Source organism: Oncorhynchus mykiss, chromosome 3 (assembly GCF_057628025.1).
Source record: "Oncorhynchus mykiss isolate SJ-2025 chromosome 3, ASM5762802v1, whole genome shotgun sequence".
Lineage (NCBI taxonomy): Eukaryota > Metazoa > Chordata > Actinopteri > Salmoniformes > Salmonidae > Oncorhynchus > Oncorhynchus mykiss.
Genome location: NC_143024.1, coordinates 86,645,571 through 86,671,501, shown reverse-complemented (window position 1 = coordinate 86,671,501; position 25,931 = coordinate 86,645,571). Strand labels below are relative to the sequence as shown.

The 25,931-nt window shown below is 46.7% G+C and overlaps 1 long non-coding RNA gene across 1 annotated transcript in view; it reads left to right on the top strand.

Moving 5' to 3' along the window:
* The window catches only part of LOC118964329 (uncharacterized), a 66,701-nt gene that overhangs the window by 27,235 nt on the left and 13,535 nt on the right, over positions 1-25,931 (top strand). The gene's annotated exons all lie outside the window — the stretch shown is intronic.

Genomic DNA, 25,931 nt, shown 5'->3' with positions numbered 1-25,931 from the left:
TCTGCTCCCTCCATCTCTCCATCCCTTTATCTCTCTGCTCTCTCTGCTCCCTCTGTCACTCTGCTCCCTCTGTCACTCTGCTCCCTCTGTCACTCTGCTACCTCTGTCACTCTGCTCCCTCTGTCACTCTGCTCCCTCCATCTCTCCATCCCTTTATCTCCCTGCTCCCTCTGTCACTCTGCTCCCTCCATCTCTCCATCCCTTTATCTCTCTGCTCCCTCTGTCACTCTGCTCGCTCTGTCACTCTGCTACCTCTGTCACTCGGCTCGCTCTGTCACTCGGCTCGCTCTGTCACTCTGCTACCTCTGTCACTCTGCTACCTCTGTCACTCTGCTACCTCTGTCACTCTGCTCACTCCATCTCTCCATCCCTTTATCTCTCTGCTCCCTCTGTCCTTCTGCTCCCTTTGTCCTTCTGCTCCCTCTGTCCTTCTGCTCCCTCTGTCCTTCTGCTCCCTCTGTCCTTCTGCTCCCCCTGTCCTTCTGCTCCCTCTGTCCTTCTGCTCCCTTTGTCTCTGGAATAGAGACACAGCCAGCCTAATTTAATAATCACTAAGTCTGCCAGACAGACAGACAGACACATATAGACAGACACACAACCAGGGACAGGGGTCTGGTCTGGCATGCTCTCTCTCTCTCGGCTGAGGCTCTGTTACATCAGCCTGTCCTCAGCTGACTGAGACATTCCAACATGGCTGTGAAAGAGTCTTATTTAGAGAGGAAGTGTGTGTGCGCGTGTGTGCGTGCGTGCGTGGGCATATTTCCATGGGATCATTGTCATCACAGGCTAAAGGTATCCTCTGTGCTCTGCAGTGTGACGCCACTAGGTTATTGATTGTGTGTTTTGGCATCATGTTGCTATGACTGTCAATGACCTGATAGCCTGAGGCGTCTGCAACATATTGACGCCGTAGATCCCAAACAATTGAAGTTAACATATTCATATTTTATTTATTTTTACCATTATTGAGTCCTTCCACCAATTCGGTGCCTTTTGAGATGTGTAACTTGGTGAGGGGAAAAAGCATTTGATTTCACCTAATTTTACCATTCTGTCACAAAGAGTACATGTTCAACGTCATCAAAAAACATGTGATTTCACCTAATTTTACCATTCTGTCATAAAGGGTACATGTTCAACGTCATCAAAAAACATGTGATTTCACCTAATTTTACCATTCTGTCATAAAGAGTACATGTTCAACGTCATCAAAAAACATGTGATTTCACCTAATTTTACCATTCTGTCATAAAGAGTACATGTCCAACGTCATCAAAAAACATGTTTTCCGAGGTTAAATAAATAAATTAGTATATTAAGTGCTTATTAAGTGCCAAATAAAGTAACAGGATTGACCTAACGACCTGTTACAGCTATAAATCCTCATATGACAGCAGTTAAATGCAAACTTCGTTTGAAAAAAATCTAGCCTGTCTGTCTATGGTTAACAGGGTTGACCGTAACAGGGTTGACAGTAACAGGGTTGACCGTAACAGGGTTGACCGTAACAGGGTTGACCGTAACAGGGTTGACAGTAACAGGGTTGACAGTAACAGGGTTGACCGTAACAGGGTTGACCGTAACAGGGTTGACAGTAACAGGGTTGACCGTAACAGGGTTGACAGTAACAGGGTTGACAGTAACAGGGTTGACGTGTTCTGGTCTAATGGATCACAAAACGCCACAAAACATCCATAGAGAGTAGAACCAACCTGCCTGCTTTCACACTGTCATTTGACTAATAAATGTTCAATGTGTCTTCTGATAGAAGAAGGGATAGTATCACCGTCTGAAATGTGAGTTTAGTTCACGGGGTTAAAATGAATCACTAATCACATGAAATAAATACTTAAGAAATTACTTTGACAAAGCAACAAAATAACTAACTTTACATTGATGGGGAAAACTTTGAGAAATGTCGGGGTTAAGTTGGTTCAGTTCTTCCTGGAAGTCAAAGGGTGCACAGGATACTGCATTCTGACATGTCGGGGTTACGATGGTTCAGATCTTCCTGGAAGTCAAAGGGTGCACAGGATACTGCATTCTGACATGTCGGGGTTACGATGGTTCAGATCTTCCTGGAAGTCAAAGGGTGCACAGGATACTGCATTCTGACATGTCGGGGTTACGATGGTTCAGATCTTCCTGGAAGTCAAAGGGTGCACAGGATACTGCATTCTGACATGTCGGGGTTACGATGGTTCAGATCTTCCTGGAAGTCAAAGGGTGCACAGGATACTGCATTCTGACATGTCGGGGTTACGATGGTTCAGATCTTCCTGGAAGTCAAAGGGTGCACAGGATACTGCATTCTGACATGTCGGGGTTACGATGGTTCAGATCTTCCTGGAAGTCAAAGGGTGCACAGGATACTGCATTCTGACATGTCGGGGTTACGATGGTTCAGATCTTCCTGGAAGTCAAAGGGTGCACAGGATACTGCATTCTGACATGTCGGGTTACGATGGTTCAGATCTTCCTGGAAGTCAAAGGGTGCACAGGATACTGCATTCTGACATGTCGGGTTACGATGGTTCAGATCTTCCTGGAAGTCAAAGGGTGCACAGGATACTGCATTCTGACACTTCAGCAAGTCTTTATTTATTTATTTATTTATTTTTAAAAATCTGATTTATTGAAATGAAAGGGAAGGGTTAAATGTGGAAGACATACCCCCCTTTCCCTGTAGAATGCTTTTGACGCCTTGTAGAGTCCATGCCCTGATGAAGTGAGACTGTTCTGAGGACAAAAGGAGGTGCAACTCAATATTAGTCAGGTGTTCCTAATCTTTGGTGTACCGATGAACTTCTATTAAATCCAGTCTCAAATAGCCGCCTGACACTTTTACAGGTTTTTATAATAGCTTTGGTACTATTTCAACAAGTATGTGGTACATTTTCACAACTCCAAACTGGTCCCACTTGTAACGCTGCCAGTCTTTCATTCCAAACCTGGCATTGTGAATTCATTTGGATTCTTAACATCTCTCACCACACAACCAGGGAGGGGTGTACCAGCCCAGATCACAGTCACCAGGGAGGGGGTGTACCAGCCCAGATCACAGTCACCAGGGAGGGTTGTACCAGCCCAGATCACAGTCACCAGGGAGGGTTGTACCAGCCCAGATCACAGTCACCAGGGAGGGGGTGTACCAGCCCAGATCACAGTCACCAGGGATGGGTGTACCAGCCCAGATCAGTCACCAGGGAGGGGTTGTACCAGCCCAGATCAGTCACCAGGGAGGGTTGTACCTGCCCAGATCACAGTCACCAGGGATGGGTGTACCAGCCCAGATCACAGTCACCAGGGAGTGGTTGTACCAGCCCAGATCACAGTCACCAGGGAGTGGTTGTACCAGCCCAGATCACAGTCACCAGGGAGGGGTGCACAGCCCAGATCACAGTCACCAGGGAGGGGTGCACAGCCCATATCACAGTCACCAGGGAGGGGTGTACCAGCCCAGATCACAGTCACCAGGGAGGGGTTGTACCAGCCCAGATCACAGTCACCAGGGATGGTTGTACCAGCCCAGATCACAGTCACCAGGGATGGTTGTACCAGCCCAGATCACAGTCACCAGGGAGGGTTTGTACCAGCCCAGATCACAGTCACCAGGGAGGGTTTGTACCAGCCCAGATCACAGTCACCAGGGAGGGTTTGTACCAGCCCAGATCACAGTCACCAGGGAGGGGTGTACCAGCCCAGATCACAGTCACCAGGGAGGGGTTGTACCAGCCCAGATCACAGTCACCAGGGAGGGTTGTACCAGCCCAGATCACAGTCACCAGGGAGGGGTTGTACCAGCCCAGATCACAGTCACCAGGGAGGGGTTGTACCAGCCCAGATCACAGTCACCAGGGAGGGGTGTACAGCCCAGATCACAGTCACCAGGGAGGGGTTGTACCAGCCCAGATCACAGTCACCAGGGAGGGGTTGTACCAGCCCAGATCACAGTCACCAGGGAGGGTTGTACCAGCCCAGATCACAGTCACCAGGGAGGGTTGTACCAGCCCAGATCACAGTCACCAGGGAGGGTTGTACCAGCCCAGATCACAGTCACCAGGGAGGGTTGTACCAGCCCAGATCACAGTCACCAGGGAGGGGTGTACCAGCCCAGATCACAGTCACCAGGGAGGGGTTGTACCAGCCCAGATCACAGTCACCAGGGAGGGGTTGTACCAGCCCAGATCACAGTCACCAGGGAGGGGTTGTACCAGCCCAGATCACAGTCACCAGGGAGGGTTGTACCAGCCCAGATCACAGTCCCCAGGGAGGGTTGTACCAGCCCAGATCACAGTCACCAGGGAGGGTTGTACCAGCCCAGATCACAGTCACCAGGGAGTGGTTGTACCAGCCCAGATCACAGTCACCAGGGAGGGTTGTACCAGCCCAGATCACAGTCACCAGGGAGGGGTTGTCCCAGCCCAGATCACAGTCACCAGGGAGGGTTGTACCAGCCCAGATCACAGTCACCAGGGAGGGGTTGTACCAGCCCAGATCACAGTCACCAGGGAGGGTTGTACCAGCCCAGATCACAGTCACCAGGGAGGGGTTGTACCAGCCCAGATCACAGTCACCAGGGAGGGGTTGTACCAGCCCAGATCACAGTCACCAGGGAGGGTTGTACCAGCCCAGATCACAGTCACCAGGGAGGGGTTGTACCAGCCCAGATCACAGTCACCAGGGAGGGGTGCACAGCCCATATCACAGTCACCAGGGAGGGTTGTACCAGCCCAGATCACAGTCACCAAGGAGGGGTGTACCAGCCCAGATCACAGTCACCAGGGAGGGGTTGTACCAGCCCAGATCAGATCTTTTATTGTTAAATGTAATGAGAACATTGGTTTAATCACCAAAACACAACATAATGATCTATTTTAGTTGTTCTATTAAACTACCAGTTAATCCAATAGCAAACAATGCATTTATCACCTTTCAAAGGGCCCTTAACGTGCTGAAGGTAATATGCTACAGTGTTGTAGATTACACCGTTTTCACATTAGGCAATACACTTATATTACCCCTCAAAATGAACAGAAAATCTATCATTTCCAAAATATGATATGTAATATAATATAATGTGTAATCAAGAAGACATTCTCTACAATCATTCATGCAAATAAACCATGTTATTTTTCGGATATAATTGCAATATAGGTGTACTGTCTGTAATCACATGTAAGAAGTTCAATTAAACAAATTAAATGAATGAAAATAAAAACATAACATTTATCACGCATTCATTTGCATCAAGCCTGTCTTGAGCATTTGGGATAAATTCTCATCCACATCACTGTGAATGTCCTCATTGTTCATGCACCGCGGGAAAAAAAACCTTTTGTCATTGTGAATCCAAGCTTGACATTGGTCTGCATTGATGTCGTCGCATGCCTCATCCATGGCCAGAAGGAGGGTGGCACACTCATGGGGAGGGATGATCGTACACCTTCCACCTCCGCGCTGAAAACAAATCATCAATAGGGTTGAGGAAAAGAGAGTATGGAGTCATGAATCGGAGATGAGACCAGAAACCATGCCTGAACCACCTCTGCATGGTGGAAACTGACATGCGGTCTTCTGTCCATTCTGACAGTAGAACAGACGGTCAATAGATTATACTGGAACAATACTGGAACATGTTTAGTGAATTTAGATGCATTACAACGTCAATGACTGTAAATGTGACGGGGAAGCATAGTTCACATCCTGCAGACTAACAGGGTCCATGATCACCTCTTTAACAGGGTCCATGATCACCTCTTTAACAGGGTCCATGATCACCTCTTTAACAGGGTCCATGATCACCTCTTTAACAGGGTCCATGATCACCTCTTTGACAGGGTCCATGATCACCTCTTTAACAGGGTCCATGATCACCTCTTTAACAGGGTCCATGATCACCTCTTTAACAGGGTCCATGATCACCTCTTTAACAGGGTCCATGATCACCTCTTTGACAGGGTCCATGATCACCTCTTTAACAGGGTCCATGCCTTCCTCTTTAACAGGGTCCATGATCACCTCTTTAACAGGGTCCATGATCACCTCTTTAACAGGGTCCATGATCACCTCTTTAACAGGGTCCATGATCACCTCTTTGACAGGGTCCATGATCACCTCTTTAACAGGGTCCATGATCACCTCTTTAACAGGGTCCATGATCACCTCTTTAACAGGGTCCATGATCACCTCTTTAACAGGGTCCATGATCACCTCTTTGACAGGGTCCATGATCACCTCTTTAACAGGGTCCATGATCATCTCTTTAACAGGGTCCATGATCACCTCTTTAACAGGGTCCATGTCCACCTCTTTGACAGGGTCCATGATCACCTCTTTAACAGGGTCCATGATCACCTCTTTGACAGGGTCCATGTCCAACTCATTGACAGGGTCCATGTCCACCTCTTTGACAGGGTCCATGTCCACCTCATTGACAGGATCCATGTCCACCTCATTGACAGGATCCATGTCCACCTCATTGACAGGGTCCATGTCCACCTCATTGACAGGGCCCATGCCCACCTCATTGACTGGGCCCATGCCCACCTCATTGACAGGGTCCATGCCCACCTCATTGACAGGATCCATGCCCACCTCATTTACAGGATCCATGTCCACCTCATTGACAGGATCCATGTCCACCTCATTGACAGGATCCATACCCACCTCATTGACAGGATCCATGTCCACCTCATTGACAGGATCCATGTCCACCTCATTGACAGGGTCCATGTCCACCTCATTGACAGGGTCCATGTCCACCTCATTGACAGGGCCCATGCCCACCTCATTGACAGGGCCCATGCCCACCTCATTGACAGGATCCATGCCCACCTCATTGACAGGATCCATGCCCACCTCATTGACAGGGTCCATGCCCACCTCATTGACAGGGCCCATGCCCACCTCATTGACAGGATCCATGCCCACCTCATTGACAGGATCCATGCCCACCTCATTGACAGGGTCCATGCCCACCTCATTGACAGGATCCATGCCCACCTCATTGACAGGGTCCATGCCCACCTCATTGACAGGATCCATGCCCACCTCATTGACAGGGTCCATGCCCACCTCATTGACAGGATCCATGCCCACCTCATTGACAGGGTCCATGCCCACCTCATTGACAGGATCCATGCCCACCTCATTGACAGGGTCCATGATCACCTCATTGACAGGATCCGTGCCCACCTCATTGACAGGATCCATGCCCACCTCATTGACAGGATCCATGTCCACCTCATTGACAGGATCCATGCCCACCTCATTGACAGGATCCATGCCCACCTCATTGACAGGATCCATGCCCACCTCATTGACAGGATCCATGCCCACCTCATTGACAGGGTCCATGCCCACCTCATTGACAGGGTCCATGCCCACCTCATTGACAGGGTCCATGTCCACCTCATTGACAGGGCCCATGCCCACCTCATTGACAGGGTCCATGCCCACCTCATTGACAGGATCCATGCCCACCTCATTGACAGGATCCATGCCCACCTCATTGACAGGATCCATGCCCACCTCATTGACAGGGTCCATGCCCACCTCATTGACAGGGTCCATGCCCACCTCATTGACAGGGTCCGTGCCCACCTCATTGACAGGATCCGTGCCCACCTCATTGACAGGATCCGTGCCCACCTCATTGACAGGATCCATGTCCACCTCATTGACAGGGTCCATGCCCACCTCATTGACAGGATCCGTGCCCACCTCATTGACAGGATCCGTGCCCACCTCATTGACAGGATCCATGTCCACCTCATTGACAGGATCCATGCCCACCTCATTGACAGGGTCCATGCCCACCTCATTGACAGGGTCCATGCCCACCTCATTGACAGGGTCCATGCCCACCTCATTGACAGGATCCGTGCCCACCTCTGACAGGCTCCATGTCCACCTCATTGACAGGGTCCATGTCCACCTCATTGACAGGATCCATGCCCACCTCATTGACAGGATCCATGTCCACCTCATTGACAGGGTCCATGTCCACCTCATTGACAGGGTCCATGTCCACCTCATTGACAGGGCCCATGCCCACCTCATTGACAGGGCCCATGCCCACCTCATTGACAGGATCCATGCCCACCTCATTGACAGGATCCATGCCCACCTCATTGACAGGGTCCATGCCCACCTCATTGACAGGGCCCATGCCCACCTCATTGACAGGATCCATGCCCACCTCATTGACAGGATCCATGCCCACCTCATTGACAGGGTCCATGTCCACCTCATTGACAGGATCCATGCCCACCTCATTGACAGGGTCCATGTCCACCTCATTGACAGGATCCATGTCCACCTCATTGACCTCTTTGATCATTATGTATGGTTATCATGTATCATACATGTCATTTAGATATTTATACTTTACAAACACACACTTTTTTTTTTTCTGTGGTTCAAAATCCATATATAGTAGATAAGACAGTTTTAAAATCTATAGGTTTACCAAACGGTTAAATGATTAACCATTAAGCAAAGTTGGATAAAGTGATGGTCGGATGTATTTAAACTAATGAGAAAATAATCATATCATAATAGTATTGTGAAAGGCAATTACTTTATATGAAAGATATTTCTAGATGAAACACTGATTACGGTTGGTGGATTTGGGGATTTTGGGACACACTGTGGGATTTTGTGTGTTGTACTCAGTCAATTGAAAATGTGATTAAAGTTTAGAAAAAAACAACCTTTTTCCTTGTGAAAATAGTACCAAAGCAATTAATAAAAACTGTAATAGCTGGGCAACTGCACACATTTCATATGAACACCGGTTCCAAATAAACACTGGTTCCAAATGAACACCGGTTCCAAATGAACACCGGTTCCAAATGAACACCGGTTTCAAATGAACACCGGTTCCAAATGAACACCGGTTCCAAATGAACACCGGTTCCAAATGAATTGTTTACGAGGTTTATTGTTTGATTTATTTTTTACATGATATAATTCAGTAATGGCTCTGCAAAATTATGGCAATCATGTTTTTATCGTAAGAAACTGCCAGCCGTTGGCTTCTAACAGCTGAGAACTGCTAGCTAACTGGCAAGCACAAAAACAGTCAACAACTTTGGGAGTACAGAGCCCTAGAAATCGTCAGATTGCCCTCTATTGGCGAAATTGAGAACTGACAAACACACAGTCAAAGAGGAGAATAATTATTCTGTCGTGGAAAATGTAGCATTGTTAATAGTGGCGTACTAAGACGAAATAAACGTGACACGGTGTTTACATGATAACACATTAGTGCAGGAAATGAAGAAAGTGATTCAAATGCAGGCCGTCATTGTAAATGAGAATTTGCTCTTAACTGACTTGACTAGTTAAATAAAGGTTAATGCTGGAAGTAAACAATTAACTATGCAAATGAGCAAACGCTGTGTGCATTAATGAAATAGAAGCCTGGCTCAAATAGAAGCCTCTCTAATAAGTGCCTGCTGTGTTCAGCGAATTAAGCAAATAAGGCTATTAATAACGTTTTCACGGTATACTGTAAATTAATCAGGTATTTGTCATTCCTGAACAAGGAATTACATAATTATAACGTACTAATTTACTCAAGTATACATTTTAAATCATTGTTTTTAAATTCACCTATGGGGAAACAAAAGTCAGCTGTTATGAGGTTTACTGAGGTTTCTGTTAACTTTTAACTTGATTTGTTTTACTCGTTATACAAAAAGAATTACGTACATATGATACAGATTTAGTTGAAATAATTAAATATATGTATTTAGCTGTTCAGAATGAGTAGAGTTTAAGAAAACATTAAGTCTAACATCAAGACTGTAAAATAATTTAACACAACCTCTTCAAACCCCTCTTCTCCATAAATATGACTCATCCTAATGAATATCAGAGGAACAGACGATGCTCGGACGTTTCAGTTCCTGCTCCACTATTACACCATTCCAGCTAAATAAAGGTCATTCCAGCTGTTTGTCCCTCACTTCTACGGTCTTTTAGCCAGTCATGGCTCTGAGTCACGCTAGCTAAACCACACTAACGCTAGCTAGCTAACATACTGTAGCTGAGAGTCACCCACTGAACACAATGAGAGACAGACAGAGAGCATATAGTTTCACTGTGCTGCTGACACATGGCAAGCTGTGATTCACACACACACCCTCACCCACCCTCCGTACATTCTGTAGTAATGGGTTTCCTACAGCCCCACCCAACCACTGTGCATTGTGTAGTAACTGGGTTTTCTTGAGCCCTACCCAGTTACCATTCTCTCTCAATAACAATAACTATACAACATTGCAGAATTTTAAATGTATATTATACTCATATTTTGACCTGATTTTAAATTAGCTAATTCATTGGCTACTTCAGTAATTGAGATGTCCTACTTCAGTCCTTGTCTTTTTAAAGAATATATTTGTATTACTTGTGTGTATAAATCTGTAGTAACCTGAAGAGCTACTACTGTCTGACTCCAGCCTGACTACTGTCTGACTCCAGCCTGACTCCAGCCTGACTCCAACCTGACTCCAGCCTGACTCCAGCCTGACTCCAGCCTGACTCCAGCCTGACTCCAGCCTGACTACTGTCTGACTCCAGCCTGACTCCAGCCTGACTCCAGCCTGACTCCAGCCTGACTCCAACCTGACTCCAGCCTGACTCCAGCCTGACTCCAACCTGACTCCAACCTGACTCCAGCCTGACTCCAACCTGACTCCAGCCTGACTCCAGCCTGACTCCTGCCTGACTCCTGCCTGACTCCTGCCTGACTCCTGTCTGACTCCAGCCTGACTCCTGCCTGACTCCTGTCTGACTCCAGCCTGACTCCAGCCTGACTCCAGCCTGACTCCAACCTGACTACAACCTGACTACAATCTTACACACACTGCTCTTCTGACTTTTCAAATCAAGACCACTTTACTTTTTGCACAGTTCTGCCACTGTCTCTGTACTTGTGCTGATTGGCTGAGTTAGCCAAAAACGTCAGTGCTTAGTATCGTGAGCAGGGATTTCTACTGGAGTGGTATTTTCCGAGCTCCTTCCAATATCTCTACTCTTGGTAACAGAGTGAGGAAAGGTATGGTTGTGAGAAGGTTATATGGAGGTGAGGACTGGCAGATGAAGATGTTCTTTCTTTCTCTTTCATGTTCTCTCTCTCTACTGGACATCCACACTTCTGTCTTGTACATGTCATTTGTGCTTTACTGTCTGATATCTCAGCTTATTTTCCTATTTCTCAGGTGTCTCAGAGGTGATCGACTGCCAGTCCAGGTACTTTCTCCATGGTGTAGACTAGAGACAGTGAAGGGGGAGCAGTCACTGTAGATAGGAGAGAAGTGTAGGGGTCTTGTCTGTGGTGTAGACTAGAGACAGTGAAGGGGGAGCAGTCACTGTAGATAGGAGAGAAGTGTAGGGGTCTTGTCTGTGGTGTAGACTAGAGACAGTGAAGGGGGAACAGTTACTGTAGATAGGAGAGAAGTGTAGGGGTCTTGTCTGTGGTGTAGACTAGAGACAGTGAAGGCGGAACAGTCACTGTAGATAGGAGAGAAGTGTAGGGGTCTTGTCTGTGGTGTAGACTAGAGACAGTGAAGGGGGAGCAGTCACTGTAGATAGGAGAGAAGTGTAGGGGTCTTGTCTGTGGTGTAGACTAGAGACAGTGAAGGGGGAGCAGTCACTGTAGATAGGAGAGAAGTGTAGGGGTCTTGTCTGTGGTGTAGACTAGAGACAGTGAAGGCGGAACAGTCACTGTAGATAGGAGAGAAGTGTAGGGGTCTTGTCTGTGGTGTAGACTAGAGACAGTGAAGGGGGAGCAGTCACTGTAGATAGGAGAGAAGTGTAGGGGTCTTGTCTGTGGTGTAGACTAGAGACAGTGAAGGGGGAGCAGTCACTGTAGATAGGAGAGAAGTGTAGGGGTCTTGTCTGTGGTGTAGACTAGAGACAGTGAAGGGGGAGCAGTCACTGTAGATAGGAGAGAAGTGCAGGGGTCTTGTCTGTGATCTACAGGACTCTCACTGTTCATTTCAATCAATCGACAGAACCATGTGTACGTCTCTTAGCTGATAACGGGACCTCTCCTCTCCCTCTCTTTTTTTTTTGAATGGGTGTCCTCTCTCTAACCTCTCAATTGAGAGGAGTGTAACAGGACACTGCCCTCCACTGCTATAGGCTCAGCCCCTTTCAGCAAGGGACTATAAGAGCTGTCTCAGCTCAGAGTGTGTAAGAGAGAGTCTGTCTGTCTGTCTGTCTGTCTGCGTCAGAGGGGCTGAGGGAAAGAGAGGGAGGGAGGTAGAGAGACACAGACAGACAGACAGACAGATAGACAAAGGAAGAGGGGGAAAGAGAGAGAGAGAGATAAATAGAGGGGGAAAGAGAGAGATAAAGAGGAATAGAGGGGGAAAGAGAGAGATAAAGAGGAATAGAGGGGGAAAGAGAGAGATAAAGAGGAATAGAGGGGGAAAGAGAGATAAAGAAAGAGGAATAGAGGGGGACGAGAGAGAGAGATAAAGAAAGAGGAATAGAGGGGGAAGAGAGAGAGAGATAAAGAAAGAGGAATAGAGGAGGAAAGAAAGAGGAATAGAGGGGGAAAGAGAGAGAGAGAGAGATAAAGAGGAATAGAGGGGGAAAGAGAGAGAGATAAAGAAAGAGGAATGGAGGGGGAAAGAGAGAGAGATAAAGAAAGAGGAATGGAGGGGGAAAGAGATAAAGAAAGAGGAATGGAGGGGGAAAGAGAGAGATAAAGAAAGAGGAATAGAGGGGGAAAGAGAGAAAGAAAGAGGAATAGAGGGGGAAAGAGAGAGATAAAGAAAGAGGAATAGAGGGGGAAAGAGAGGGAGATAAAGAGGAATAGAGGGGGAAAGAGAGAGAGAAAGAAAGAGGAATAGAGGGGGAAAGAGAGAGGAATAGAGGGGGAAAGAGAGAGAGAGAGATAAAGAGGAATAGAGGGGGAAAGAGAGAGAGATGAGGGGGAAAGAGAGAGAGAGAGTCTTAGTGCTGTAACATGTGATGATAGTTTTTTCTCGGCAGGGCTGGGTTGTGAGAGCGGGGTCGGGAGCGGGGTCGGCAGTGTGGTGGGAAAGCACCTTTAGCCCAGAGGGACTTAAAGAGTGTGTGTGTGTGTGTGCGCGAGAGTGTGTCTGTGTTTCGGCTTCAGCACAGCGCTGTCACTTTAAGCCTGTTACTGATTACACTCTGAAGAATGCAACCGAAGGAGAAAAAAAGACTGAAAGAGAAAGGGAAAGGGAGAGAGAGAGAGAGAGAGAGAGAGAGAGAGACGTGTAAGGACAGATTCTTTTGAATTTGGTTTAGTTAAGTTTGGAAGCTAGAGAGACAATTCTCTCTCTTCTCTCCCTGAGTGAGAGAGGCAAACTGGAGGGGAACCCCAGATTATCTGACAGAGAGAGAGGGGAGGAGGCAGAGAGAAAGTGGAAGAAGAGGGGAACCGACAGAGAGACAGAACAACACAGAAAGAGAGACAGAGAGGGTCCAGCGTGAAGCTCACAGCCATCAGGAGGAAATGCTCTGAGTAGGTAAGTGGGGGGGGGGGGGGGGGGTAAAAGTCCCAGCTAACACTGCAGCTTCTGATGGATATCATATGGTCCACGTTAAGGCTGAGAAAACGCTCACCGATCCTCCATAGTCAGACCAGACTAGAGGAAATCTAGAGAAGCTCAGAATTACACATTTCTTATTGAATAGAAATAGACACTGCATTTAGAAATCCTTTATCTGTAATAACATGATGATATGTGTTTATATTTGTGTGAGGTACTCTAGCTGAAAGCTCAGTGAGATATATTAGTGATTTACTGTAATGTATTGGAGCTGTGCTGGATTGAATAGAGACCACTAGTGTGAATGTTACCTCAGAGTGTTATTAGATTAGTTGGATTACAACACAGCTGATTCACTGCTACATATGTTACATAGCTGTTATATAGCTGTTACATAGCTGTTACATAGCTGTTACATAGCTGTTACATAGCTGTTATATAACAGTTACATAGCTGTTACAGAGCTGATTCACTGTTACATAGCTGTCACATAGCTGTTATATAGCTGTTATATAGCTGTTACATAGCTGTTACATAGCTGTTATATAACAGTTACATAGCTGTTACAGAGCTGATTCACTGTTACATAGCTGATTCACTGTTACATAGCTGTTACATAGCTGTTACATAGCTGTTACATAGCTGTTACATAGCTGTTACATAGCTGTTACATAGCTGTTACATAACTGTTACATAGCTGTTACATAGCTGTTACATAGCTGTTACATAGCGGTTACATAGCGGTTACATAGCTGTTAGATAGCTGTTAGATAGCTGTTACATAGCTGATTCACTGTTACATAGCTGTTACATAGCTGTTACATAGCTGTTACATAGCTGATTCACTGTTACATAGCTGTTACATAGCTGATTCACTGTTACATAGCTGATTCACTGTTACATAGCTGTTACATAGCTGATTCGCTGTTACATAGCTGTTACATAGCTGATTCGCTGTTACATAGCTGATTCACTGTTACATAGCTGTTACATAGCTGTTATATAGTCATAGAGTGTAATAGCGTGTATAGCTTGTACATTGATATAATTAAATGGATACAGAAGTATGACAGAGCTCGTATGCTGTCTCCAAATGTGAGTTATTTAAATAAGCTGTGAAGGGCACAGTATAGGGCAAGAGTCATATTTTCTTTTCATTAGGATATCAGTCATGGTGTTGCTAATGTCTGTTTTATTGGTTCTATGCAGTCATTGACATGTTCTGTTGGGTTGATACTGTATGTAGTAGAGAATAGGAATGTTGTATAGATTCCTCCCCGTCCTCTGTCATGTTGACTCCTCTATAAATTGTGGTAAATGGTACATTCCACTCCTTTTGCCCAGTGGCAGAAGGCATGAATGAACTCCGAGCACGAGGAGAGGGGGGGTGTGAATGTATATACTGTAACTCAGCGCGTGTTTCTTTATGAATGGGCAGTCTGAGTGGACAATCGTATTGGTTGAGAGAAGAGCAGGGTTTCTGAATGGACAGTAGGGTTCAGTCGCCTGTGTTTAAAGCCACCTTCTGCTGTCGCCTTGCCCTCCCCCAGTTACCAGCTGTTCTGAAAGGTGTGTGTGTGTGTGTGTGTGTGTGTGTGTGTGTGTGTGTGTGTGTGTGTGTGTGTTATGGATGTCAGGGAGGTTTACCCTGTAATGGATATCAGGGAGGTTTACCCTGTAATGAATGTGAGGGAGGTTTACCCTGTAATGGATATCAGGGAGTTTTACCCTGTGATGAATGTCAGGGAGGTTTACCCTGTAATGAATGTCAGGGAGGTTTACCTTGTAATAGATGTCAGGGAGGTTTTCCCTGTAATAGATGTCAGGGAGGTTTACCCTGTAATGGATATCAGGGAGTTTTACCCTGTGATGGATGTCAGGGAGGTTTACCCTGTAACCCTGTAATGGATGTCAGGGAGGTTTACCCTGTAATGGATGTCAGGGAGGTTTACCTTGTAATAGATGTCAGGGAGGTTTACCCTGTAATAGATGTCAGGGAGGTTTACCCTGTAATGGATGTCAGGGAGGTTTACCTTGTAATGGATGTCAGGGAGGTTTACCCTGTAATGGATGTCAGGGAGATTTACCTTGTAATGGATGTCAGGGAGGTTTACCCTGTAATGGATGTCAGGGAGGTTTACCCTGTAACCCTGTAATGGATGTCAGGGAGGTTTACCCTGTAATGGATGTCAGGGAGGTTTACCTTGTAATAGATGTCAGGGAGGTTTACCCTGTAACCCTGTAATGGATGTCAGGGAGGTTTACCCTGTAATGAATGTCAGGGAGATTTACCTTGTAATGGATGTCAGGGAGGTTTACCCTGTAATGGATGTCAGGGAGGTTTACCCTGTAACCCTGTAATGGATGTCAGGGAGGTTTACCCTGTAATGGATGTCAGGGAGGTTTACCTTGTAATGGATGTCAGGGAAGTTTACCCTGTAATGGATGTCAGGGAGGTTTACCCTGTAATGGATGTGAGGGAGGTTTACCCTGTAATGGATATCAGGGAGTTTTACCCTGTGATGGATATCAGGGAGGTTTACCCTGTAATGAATGTCAGGGAGGTTTACCTTGTAATAGATGTCAGGGAGGTTTACCCTGTAATAGATGTCAGGGAGGTTTACCCTGTAATGGATATCAGGGAGTTTTACCCTGTGATGGATGTCAGGGAGGTTTACCCTGTAACCCTGTAATGGATGTCAGGGAGGTTTACCCTGTAATGGATGTCAGGGAGGTTTACCTTGTAATAGATGTCAGGGAGGTTTACCCTGTAATAGATGTCAGGGAGGTTTACCCTGTAATGGATGTCAGGGAGGTTTACCTTGTAATGGATGTCAGGGAGGTTTACCCTGTAATGGATGTCAGGGAGATTTACCTTGTAATGGATGTCAGGGAGGTTTACCCTGTAATGGATGTCAGGGAGGTTTACCCTGTAACCCTGTAATGGATGTCAGGGAGGTTTACCCTGTAATGGATGTCAGGGAGGTTTACCTTGTAATAGATGTCAGGGAGGTTTACCCTGTAACCCTGTAATGGATGTCAGGGAGGTTTACCCTGTAATGAATGTCAGGGAGATTTACCTTGTAATGGATGTCAGGGAGGTTTACCCTGTAATGGATGTCAGGGAGGTTTACCCTGTAACCCTGTAATGGATGTCAGGGAGGTTTACCCTGTAATGGATGTCAGGGAGGTTTACCTTGTAATGGATGTCAGGGAAGTTTACCCTGTAATGGATGTCAGGGAGGTTTACCCTGTAATGGATGTCAGGGAGGTTTACCCTGTAATGAATGTCAGGGAGATTTACCTTGTAATGGATGTCAGGGAGGTTTACCCTGTAATGGATGTCAGGGAGGTTTACCTTGTAATGGAGGTCAGGGAGGTTTACCCTGTAATGGATGTCAGGGAGGTTTACCCTGTAATGGATGTCAGGGAGGTTTACCCTGTAATGGATGTCAGGGAGGTTTACCCTGTAATGGATGTCAGGGAGGTTTACCCTGTAATGGATGTCAGGGAGGTTTACCCTGTAATAGATGTCAGGGAGGTTTACCCTGTAATAGATGTCAGGGAGGTTTACCCTGTAATGGATGTGAGGGAGGTTTACCCTGTAATGGATGTCAGGGATATTTACCCTGTAATGGATGTCAGGGAGATTTACCCTGTAATGGATGTCAGGGAGGTTTACCTTGTAATGGATATCAGGGAGGTTTACCCTGTAATGAATGTGAGGGAGAGTTACCCTGTAATGGATGTCAGGGAGGTTTACCCTGTAATGGATGTCAGGGAGGTTTACCCTGTAATGGATGTCAGGGAGTTTTACCCTGTAACCCTGTAATAGATGTCAGGGAGGTTTACCCTGTAATGAATGTCAGGGAGATTTACCTTGTAATGGATGTCAGGGAGGTTTACCCTGTAATGGATGTCAGGGAGGTTTACCCTGTAATGGCTGTCAGGGAGGTGTACCCTGTAATAGATGTCAGGGAGGTTTACCCTGTAATGGATGTCAGGGAGGTTTACCCTGTAATGGATGTCAGGGAGGTTTACCCTGTAATGGATGTCAGGGAGGTTTACCCTGTAACCCTGTAATAGATGTCAGGGAGGTTTACCCTGTAATGGATGTCAGGGAGGTTTACCCTGTAATGGATGTCAGGGAGGTTTACCCTGTAATATATGTCAGGGAGGTTTACCCTGTAATGGATGTCAGGGAGGTTTACCCTGTAATGGATATCAGGGAGGTTTACCCTGTAACCCTGTAATGGATGTCAGGGAGGTTTACCCTGTAACCCTGTAATGGATGTCAGGGAGGTTTACCCTGTAACCCTGTAATGGATGTCAGGGAGGTTTACCCTGTAATGGATGTCAGGGAGGTTTACCCTGTAATGGATGTCAGGGAGGTTTACCTTGTAATGGATATCAGGGAGGTTTACCCTGTAATAGATGTGAGGGAGTTTTACCCTGTAATAGATGTGAGGGAGGTTTACCCTGTAATAGATGTCAGGGAGGTTTACCCTGTAATAGATGTCAGGGAGGTTTACCCTGTAACCCTGTAATGGATGTCAGGGAGGTTTACCCTGTAATGGATATCAGGGAGGTTTACCCTGTAATAGATGTCTGGGAGGTTTACCCTGTAATAGATGTCAGGGAGGTTTACCCTGTAATGAATGTCAGGGAGGTTTACCCTGTAATGAATGTCAGGGAGGTTTCCCCTGTAATAGATGTGAGGGAGGTTTACCCTGTAATAGATGTCAGGGAGGTTTACCTTGTAATGGATGTCAGGGAGGTTTACCTTGTAATGGATGTCAGGGAGGTTTACCCTGTAATGGATGTCAGGGAGGTTTACCTTGTAATGGATGTCAGGGAGGTTTACCCTGTAATGGATATCAGGGAGATTTACCCTGTAATGAATGTGAGGGTGGTTTACCCTGTAATAGATGTCAGGGAGGTTTACCCTGTAATGAATGTCAGGGAGGTTTACCCTGTAATGAATGTCAGGGAGGTTTACCCTGTAATAGATGTGAGGGAGGTTTACCCTGTAATAGATGTCAGGGAGGTTTACCCTGTAATGGATGTCAGGGAGGTTTACCCTGTAATAGATGTGAGGGAGGTTTACCCTGTAATAGATGTGAGGGAGGTTTACCCTGTAATAGATGTGAGGGAGGTTTACCCTGTAATAGATGTCAGGGAGGTTTACCCTGTAATAGATGTCAGGGAGTTTTACCCTGTAATGGATGTCAGGGAGGTTTACCTTGTAATGGATGTCAGGGACGTTTACCTTGTAATGGATGTCAGGGAGGTTTACCCTGTAATGGATGTCAGGGAGGTTTACGCTGTAATGGATATCAGGGAGATTTACCCTGTAATGGATATCAGGGAGGTTTACCCTGTAACCCTGTAATGGATGTCAGCGAGGTTTACCCTGTAATGGATATCAGGGAGGTTTACCCTGTAACCCTGTAATGGATGTCAGGGAGGTTTACCCTGTAATAGATGTCAGGGAGGTTTACCCTGTAATGGATATCAGGGAGGTTTACCCTGTAACCCTGTAATAGATGTCAGGGACGTTTACCCTGTAATGGATATCAGGGAGGTTTACCCTGTAATAGATGTCAGGGAGGTTTACCCTGTAATGGATGTCAGGGAGGTTTACCCTGTAATGGATGTCAGGGAGGTTTACCCTGTAATAGATGTCAGGGAGGTTTACCCTGTAATGGATATCAGGGAGGTTTACCCTGTAATAGATGTCAGGGAGGTTTACCCTGTAATAGATGTCAGGGAGGTTTACCCTGTAATGGATGTCAGGGAGGTTTACCTTGTAATGGATGTCAGGGAGGTTTACCCTGTAATAGATGTCAGGGAGGTTTTCCCTGTAATGGATGTCAGGGAGGTTTACCCTGTAATGGATGTCCGGGAGGTTTACGCTGTAATGGATATCAGGGAGATTTACCCTGTAATGGATATCAGGGAGGTTTACCCTGTAACCCTGTAATGGATGTCAGCGAGGTTTACCCTGTAATGGATATCAGGGAGGTTTACCCTGTAACCCTGTAATAGATGTCAGGGAGGTTTACCCTGTAATAGATGTCAGGGAGGTTTACCCTGTAATGGATATCAGGGAGGTTTACCCTGTAACCCTGTAATAGATGTCAGGGACGTTTACCCTGTAATGGATATCAGGGAGGTTTACCCTGTAATAGATGTCAGGGAGGTTTACCCTGTAATGGATGTCAGGGAGGTTTACCCTGTAATGGATGTCAGGGAGGTTTACCCTGTAATAGATGTCAGGGAGGTTTACCCTGTAATGGATATCAGGGAGGTTTACCCTGTAATAGATGTCAGGGAGGTTTACCCTGTAATAGATGTCAGGGAGGTTTACCCTGTAATGGATGTCAGGGAGGTTTACCTTGTAATGGATGTCAGGGAGGTTTACCCTGTAATAGATGTCAGGGAGGTTTTCCCTGTAATGGATGTCAGGGAGGTTTACCCTGTAATGGATGTCCGGGAGGTTTACCCTGTAATAGATGTCAGGGAGGTTTACCCTGTAATAGATGTCAGGGAGGTTTACCCTGTAATGGATGTCAGGGAGGTTTACCCTGTAATGGATGTCAGGGAGGTTTACCTTGTAATGGATGTCAGGGAGGTTTACCTTGTAATGGATGTCAGGGAGTTTTACCCTGTAATGGATGTCAGGGAGGTTTACCCTGTAATAGATGTCAGGGAGGTTTACCCTGTAATAGATGTCAGGGAGGTTTACCCTGTAATGGATATCAGGGAGGTTTACCCTGTAACCCTGTAATGGATGTCAGGGAGGTTTACCCTGTAACCCTGTAATGGATGTCAGGGAGGTTTACCCTGTAAAAATGTCAGGGAGGTTTACCCTGTAATAGATGTCAGGGAGGTTTACCCTGTAATGGAATGTCAGGGAGGTTTACCCTGTAATGGAATGTACAATGTGTGGTTAAGGTTAGGGCAATGGTTTAGGACCGCTAATAAACAACTATGCTTTCCATCAGCTATCATCGTCTTCTTATTCTCGCGGCTTGCTAACATGTTGTGAACTGCCGTAGTAGCGGCGGTGGTCTGAGCAGTGCACTTTGACTCTGAGCATCATGAGTTCGCGTCCAGTGCTGAGCAATACTTTTTTCTACAAATTTGTGATTCTCCAAACAACGACGTTGTCAGGACATTTTCAACCAGTCTATTTCTATTGATCAGGATGCTAGCTGCTTCTATTCCTTCTCCCCGGGGTGTGATACGTCTTCAATTGGAAGAGCATACTAACAGTGCCTACAGTGCCTTGCGAAAGTATTCAGCCCCCTTGAACTTTGCGACCTTTTGCCACATTTCAGGCTTCAAACATAAAGATATAAAACTGTATTTTTTTGTGAAGAATCAACAACAAGTGGGACACAATCATGAAGTGGAACGACATTTATTGGATATTTCAAACTTTTTTAACAAATCAAAAACTGAAAAATTGGGCGTGCAAAATTATTCAGCCCCCTTAAGTTAATACTTTGTAGCGCCACCTTTTGCTGTGATTATAGCTGTACGTCGCTTGGGGTATGTCTCTATCAGTTTTGCACATCGAGAGACTGAATTTTTTTCCCATTCCTCCTTGCAAAACAGCTCGAGCTCAGTGAGGTTGGATGGAGAGCATTTGTGAACAGCAGTTTTCAGTTCTTTCCACAGATTCTCGATTGGATTCAGGTCTGGACTTTGACTTGGCCATTCTAACACCTGGATATGTTTATTTTTGAACCATTCCATTGTAGATTTTGCTTTATGTTTTGGATCATTGTCTTGTTGGAAGACAAATCTCCGTCCCAGTCTCAGGTCTTTTGCAGACTCCATCAGGTTTTCTTCCAAAATGGTCCTGTATTTGGCTCCATCCATCTTCCCATCAATTTTAACCATCTTCCCTGTCCCTGCTGAAGAAAAGCAGGCCCAAACCATGATGCTGCCACCACCATGTTTGACAGTGGTGATGGTGTGTTCAGCTGTGTTGCTTTTACGCCAAACATAACGTTTTGCATTGTTGCCAAAAAGTTCAATTTTGGTTTCATCTGACCAGAGCACCTTCTTCCACGTTTGGTGTGTCTCCCAGGTGGCTTGTGGCAAACTTTAAACAACACTTTTTATGGATATCTTTAAGAAATGGCTTTCTTCTTGCCACTCTTCCATAAAGGCCAGATTTGTGCAATATACGACTGATTGTTGTCCTATGGACAGAGTCTCCCACCCCAGCTGTAGATCTCTGCAGTTCATCCAGAGTGATCATGGGCCTCTTGGCTGCATCTCTGATCAGTCTTCTCCTTGTATGAGCTGAAAGTTTAGAGGGATGGCCAGGTCTTGGTAGATTTGCAGTGGTCTGATACTCCTTCCATTTCAATATTATCGCTTGCACAGTGCTCCTTGGGATGTTTAAAGCTTGGGAAATCTTTTTGTATCCAAATCCGGCTTTAAACTTCTTCACAACAGTATCTCGGACCTGCCTGGTGTGTTCCTTGTTCTTCATGATGCTCTCTGCGCTTTTAACGGACCTCTGAGACTATCACAGTGCAGGTGCATTTATACGGAGACTTGATTACACACAGGTGGATTGTATTTATCATCATAAGTCATTTAGGTCAACATTGGATCATTCAGAGATCCTCACTGAACTTCTGGAGAGAGTTTGCTGCACTGAAAGTAAAGGGGCTGAATAATTTTGCACGCCCAATTTTTCAGTTTTTGATTTGTTAAAAAAGTTTGAAATATCCAATAAATATCGTTCCACTTCATGATTGTGTCCCACTTGTTGTTGATTCTTCACAAAAAAATACAGTTTTATATCTTTATGTTTGAAGCCTGAAATGTGGCAAAAGGTCGCAAAGTTCAAGGGGGCCGAATACTTTCGCAAGGCACTGTAATTACTTTAGTGCTGCTCGTGTACCCCTGAACCACCACAGACAAACATGAACATTGGCCACACTAAAATTAGGACCTAATGCTACCTGCCTAGACAGGAGGGTTAAGGATCGCTCAGAAAGCATGGTGTATTCGCGCGTGTGTGTGACCCCTCCCTCTGAGGAATGCGGTCACAGACAGACCCTCTCAAATACAACCGCGCACACACACCCTTTCACACACACAAGCCTGCCCACCCACACTTGCACCCGCGCACACACCCTCTCACACACACCCGCGCACACACCCTCTCTCCCACACACACACACACACACACACCTTTTCTCTTTGTGTTACTGCAGTACAATGATAGCCACTTCTATGCTCCACCTCAGATACCTCTGGTTCTCTCACTCCCCAGTCCATCTGTCTGGTTCTCTCACTCGCCCAGTCCATCTGTCTGGTTCTCTCACTCCCCCAGTCCATCTGTCTGGTTCTCTCTCTCCCCCAGTCCAACTGTCTGGTTCTCTCTCTCCCCAGTCCAACTGTCTGGTTCTCTCTCTCCCCCAGTCCAACTGTCTGGTTCTCTCTCTCCCCAGTCCAACTGTCTGGTTATCTCACTCCCCAGTCCATCTGTCTGGTTCTCTCACTCCCCCAGTCCATCTGTCTGGTTCTCTCACTCCCCCAGTCCATCTGTCTGGTTCTCTCACTCCCCCAGTCCAACTGTCTGGTTCTCTCACTCCCCCAGTCCAACTGTCTGGTTCTCTCACACCCCAGTCCAACTGTCTGGTTCTCTCACTCCCCAGTCCAACTGTCTGGTTCTCTCCCTCCCCAGTCCAACTGTCTGGTTCTCTCACTCCCCCAGTCCATCTGTCTGGTTCTCTCCCTCCCCAATCCACCTGTCTGGTACTCTCACTCCTCCAGTCCAACTGTCTGGTTCTCTCACTCCTCCAGTCCAACTGTCTGGTTCTCTCACTCCCCAGTCCGACTGTCTGGTTCTCTCCCTCCCCTAGTCCAACTGTCTGGTTCTCTCACTCTCCCAGTCCAACTGTCTGGTTCTCTCACTCCCCCAGTCCAACTGTCTGGTTCTCTCACTCCCCAGTCCATCTGTCTGGTTCTCTCACTCCCCCAGTCCATCTGTCTGGTTCTCTCACTCCCCCAGTCCAACTGTCTGGTTCTCTCACTCCCCAGTCCATCTGTCTGGTTCTCTCACTCCCCCAGTCCATCTGTCTGGTTCTCTCTCTCCCCCAGTCCAACTGTCTGGTTCTCTCACTCCCCAGTCCATCTGTCTGGTTCTCTCACTCCCCCTGTCCATCTGTCTGGTTCTCTCACTCCCCAGTCCAACTGTCTGGTTCTCTCTCTCCCCCAGTCCAACTGTCTGGTTCTCTCCCTCCCCAGTCCAACTGTCTGGTTCTCTCACTCCCTCAGTCCATCTGTCTGGTTCTCTCCCTCCCCAATCCACCTGTCTGGTTCTCTCACACCCCAGTCCAACTGTCTGGTTCTCTCACTCCCCAGTCCAACTGTCTGGTTCTCTCACTCCCCCAATCCACCTGTCTGGTTCTCTCTCTCCCCCAGTCCATCTGTCTGGTTCTCTCTCCCTCCCCAGTCCATCTGTCTGGTTCTCTCACTCTCCCAGTCCAACTGTCTGGTTCTCTCACTCCCCAGTCCAACTGTCTGGTTCTCTCTCTCCCCCAGTCCATCTGTCTGGTTCTCTCTCTCCCCCAGTCCATCTGTCTGGTTCTCTCTCTCCCCCAGTCCATCTGTCTGGTTCTCTCTCTCCCCCAGTCCAACTGTCTGGTTCTCTCACTCCCCAGTCCAACTGTCTGGTTCTCTCTCTCCCCCAGTCCATCTGTCTGGTTCTCTCTCTCCCCCAGTCCATCTGTCTGGTTCTCTCTCTCCCCCAGTCCATCTGTCTGGTTCTCTCTCTCCCCAGTCCAAATGTCTAGCCAACAGCTCACACAAGACTTTATTTGGTTGTTTACTGAGGTCACGTGTGTGTGTATGTGTGTGTGTGTGTGGGTGCGCGCGTTGGTGATAAAAGTTAGCCATAAACTTTGTTGCTTTAGCCTGTCAATTAAATCACCTATCTGTGCTTATCGTGCCTTCGTGTCCGGTCTGTGTGGGTGTGTGTGTGCTTATCGTGCCTGCGTGTCCGGTCTGTGTGTGTGTGTGTGTGTGTGTGTGTATGGGTGTGTGTGTGTGTGTTTAGGTGTGTGTGGGTGTGTGTGTGTGTGTGTGTGCTTATCGTGTGTGTTTATGTGTGGGTGTGTGTTTAGGTGTGTGTGTGCTTATCGTGCCTGCGTGTCCGGTGTGTGTGTGCTTATCGTGCCTGCGTGTCCGGTGTGTGTGTGTGTGTGTTTGTGTGTGGGTGTGTGTGTGTGTGTGTTTAGGTGTGTGTGTGCTTATCGTACCTGCGTGTCCGGTCTGTGTGATAGTCCTGATATTGTCGGTATGATGCATAGCCGGTATCTTGATGGTTGAGATTAGATTCTCAGGGGGGGAATCTGCTCTCTGTCTGATCTCCATACCTACATACTCTTCTTACCTGTCCTACTTGGCAAAGTCTCACAGATGGACATTTTGCCATGACAAAGTGTTTTGCTGGTACTGGTAGGATTGAATCATTTGATGTTGGTCATCAGTTCACCGTGCAGTGAGTGTGTTGGCGCTATCTTTGATGACGTCACTATGTGAGGCTCTTCTCACTACACTCTTTTTAAAAAGCATTCCAAAGGGCTTCTTCTGGTGTCCCCATAGGAGAACACTTTTTGGTTCCAGGAAGAACCTTTTTGGTTCCAGGAAGAACCTTTTTGGTTCCAGTTTGAACCTTTTTGGTTCCAGTTTGAACCTTTTTGGGTTCCGGTAGAACCGTCTTTTTCACTCTCTATTGTTCCTTTTGGCATGAGCTGACTTGGTTTTGTTTAGACAACAATAGTCACTCCATTGTTGAGTTCAGGCAAAGAGTTTAACTGAATAACGTAGAAGTCACAAGGGCTGCTCGCTGCATTTGGTTTGATGTACCACACTTGTGTGTGTGTGTGTGTGTGTGTGTGTGTTGAATGGGAGGGGCCTTCTTAAAGGTGTGTTTGTGTACTCAGGTACGATAGGTTAACGGTTCTCCACACACCCACCTGGCACTGTGTGTCCCTGTGCCCATATATGGCCATAGCTTCCTTTACCTGGTCCCTCTTTGTGCTTTGTGTTCCAGTGAGACACAGAGCTGGGAAGAGACGTGAAAGCGGAAGCATGTCATGGAAAGCAGGATGAATGAGCGAGGCCTGAGATCCGTGTTTGAAGAAGTGTTTTTAAACAGGTAGCTAGGACTCCCCCAGGTACATAGTAAATTATTCGGATGGGACTCAGTAATCAGTTGGTGTAATCAGTAATCAGTGGAACTATCTTCACCCACCATTGACCACACTCACAAGAGACTGAACACTTTTCCTGGCTGATATTGCTACTATGGGAACTCTCATCAATTTACTGGAAATGTATGTATGGCCA